We start from the raw sequence: 3,076 nt of genomic DNA, 5'->3' as shown, positions 1-3,076 counted from the left end.
AAAAAACAGTTCTTTTGTGGTTCTCAATTTCCTTACCAATAACAGCCACTCAGGGAACTTTGCCATTGTGAAGTCCCTCCCATCTTCTGTAAACTTTTCTACAGTTTGTTGATGGGTCATGTTGATTTATGGGGTATTGTTTTAAAGATGAGCTGTTCAAAGGTAAAAGTTTTCATTATTTATTTCTAAAATCATCTTCATCCCTGGGAACAGAGATCTTTTCTTCTCCTGGGGGTACAGGACTACTCTCTTTTTCTGTTTAAACTTTTCATGGGATCACAGCTACTTTAACATCTGTTTACTTTAGTATGGAGGTCTTTGTTTGATATCAGTTTGAATCCTTTATCTCTCTAGTTTCATGTGTTATAGGGAAAAAGAGTTTTTTCTCCATAGTTTATAAGAGGATTTCAGCTCCAAAATTAAGGTATCTCCTCATCTCTCCCACTTGGGACTTAACTTCTTCACTGATCATGATGTTTTCATGTGTTTTTTAATATGCTTGCATCTTGTTTCTTTCTCTCACTTGAGGGAGGATTGAAGTACTGAAAGGGTTAATATGTTGCTTGGGCTCTGCAGATGGTCACCTGACCCACTGGTAACTTGTGGGGAGCTGCGGCTGGGGCTGCGTCAGGATTGCCTTCATGGTTGGTTTTTGATTTTTTTTTTTTTTGTGTGTGTGTTTAATTCTAGCCGCAGGGCCACTCTGCATGGGTTGTAGAGTTGTTTTTGGTCTCAGCCGTGCTAGGGGGAGGGGACCTGATGGGAAGATCTTAACAGCCGCGGCTGGCCTTGCTCCGGCCAGGGCTCCGCAGCCTCCCCCATCTTCCTGCCTGGCAGCTGTTTGGGGACCTGGCCTGGCCAGAACAGGGCTCGGAGTTCCCCGGAGACGGGCCCGGCCCCCCGCAGTAAAGCCTGCCCGGGCTGGCCCGGGACGGGGCCCAGTGGGCACCCCGGGAAAGGGGCGGGGGGGGGGGCGCCCAGCCCGGTCGAGAGAGGGGCCCGGGGCGTGTTACCTTCTTGCCAACTGGAACAGAAAGACAACTTTCCTGGGATTTTCGTCTTTAACATGTGTTTTTCACAGAGGCGTGTTCAGCTTCTCAGTGGTTCAACAGACTGTTAGTTATATAAAAAGCTTTTGCATCACTTCCTTAAATTCCTCCCATGTCAAACTATGACACAGACTAGAAACCTTTGAAAGCAAAGCCATGCCTACATATTCTGGATGGAATGCAGTTGGATCTGGGGATGGGGAGAAAAAAATTCCCTTGTTTGGGGCTCCTAAGAAGGCACTCCAACTTGTTCATAAGTGTTTGATTGACACATAAAGGACGTCAGGGTTAGGTCTGGTGAGTGACAGGAGGGACATACAGCACATGGGGCACACACCACATCAACCAAGCCAATAACAGGGGGAGAGGGTATCCTAGTTTCTGAAAAGGACAGATTTAATTTTTTCACACTAGCTGTGAGGGGGCAGGCTCTGGAGACGTGTGGGCGTGTCTAGGTTGTTAGTCTATACAATTTCATATTATTACCAGGGGTGGAAGTAAGGAACTCTCCCTTCAAGAAGAGGGGCACAGCTTGGGGTCAAGAAAAGCATTGCAGGAGGGGGAAACCTGTCTGCCATTGTTCATTATCACTTCCGGTTCTTGGGAGAAGACAACTCCAAGAAGAGAACACAGTTGAGCTGATGAGAGCCGAGCAGAGCCATGCCAACTGGGGCCAAGTGGAGCCAAATGGAGCTGAGCAGAGCCAAGTTGAGCTGAGCCCAGCTGAAAACTGTCAAACACAGCCAAGCCCAGCAGAGCAGGGTGGCCAGTCTGGGAATAGTTGGAGTGGCGCAGCATGGATGAGCCGGCTTGGAAGATTTGTCTGTCATTGTTTTTTGTTGGCTCAGGCTCAGGGAAGGAGAACAATGGCTGTGGAAAGGTCCACCATCTTTTCTTTGTCTCAGGAAGACTACATGTCACTGCTGGGCTGCAGAATTGTTATGTGTATTTTGGTAAATCATGCTGATTGAGACTATATGTGTATGTGTATATTGATAATTCATACATTATGAGTATTCTGTGAGATGTGGTATGGGTATTATATAGGATATAGTGTGATTTCTAATAAAACAAATCATGATGGGCACACTAGCCAGAGACAAGGGATTGCTACAGGGAGTGAGGAAACCACAGCTAGCAGCAGAGGAAAGGAATCCGAATTAACACACGAAAAAGACTGGCCTGAGACAGGAGATGGGTGTTCTCTCTGGAATGAACCAGGAGCCACTCAGCGATGATGGCCCATGAAGATGTCTGACCTAGATAATCTGAGCCATCAGAAACTTAGATCTGGAAGACATATTCCAGGAACTCAGCAGCGAAAATACATCGATTCCGGGATGAGCTTTGTTGGACTTTTGCACAGAGAAAAGAAACTACATGAATATGGGAAAACCTGAAAAAAAGACGAGAGTCCTGAATGGAAGACAAGAGACTCTGCCTCGGGCTAGAAAAACTGTATTTAAGCCGGCTCTACCAGGCTCTCTGTGTGAACACTGGGGATTCGCTGCTAGCTTGGATTCCGTGTTCACCCAGCTCCGATCCCGGGGTTGGTGCTGTTCCTTGATTGTTGGCTGTCGGGACTGTATATTGGTTGCAAATAAATTCTATTTTTATTTTTATTAGATTGGCTGGTTCAATTTCTTACCTATAACAAGAATCATCAGCCATTTTGTCTTTGTCTTGGCGGCAACAGGGAACTGAGTCAAGGTGGTGAGCATTGTGAGAAACAACTGCTCACTTTTAAAATTTTAAAAGGTTCATTAAACCTTTACAAAAAATACAACAAAAGGACTAAATAAGGAAAAATTACAGCACTGGGAGCTCCTGAGACTATCAGCCACGTGCTCCTCTTCAAAATGGATGCTCTACCTTTTATACCTCTAGCCCCTTCTGAAGTCTTGTCAGTTGACTCCTTCCTTGCCATCTAGTGGTGGAGATCAATTTCTTACATCTTCTTTGGAAGTCAGGTATTACTGTAGTAACAAGCCAACCCTCTCCAAATGCCCCAACTACCAAGGCCATCC

General features: G+C 45.9%; 1 long non-coding RNA gene across 1 annotated transcript; it reads left to right on the top strand.

The window, feature by feature from the left end:
- Positions 1–594: 594 nt before the first annotated feature.
- Positions 595–2,508, top strand: LOC121359862. The gene is made up of 2 exons (XR_005956098.1): positions 595–644; positions 1,539–2,508. It is a non-coding gene; the product is annotated as an uncharacterized LOC121359862 (long non-coding RNA).
- Positions 2,509–3,076: the final 568 nt, after the last annotated feature.

The sequence above is a fragment of the Pyrgilauda ruficollis genome, unplaced genomic scaffold (assembly GCF_017590135.1).
Source record: "Pyrgilauda ruficollis isolate IOZ18807 unplaced genomic scaffold, ASM1759013v1 scaffold471, whole genome shotgun sequence".
Taxonomy (NCBI): domain Eukaryota; kingdom Metazoa; phylum Chordata; class Aves; order Passeriformes; family Passeridae; genus Pyrgilauda; species Pyrgilauda ruficollis.
This window is presented reverse-complemented; position numbering and strand designations above follow the sequence as displayed.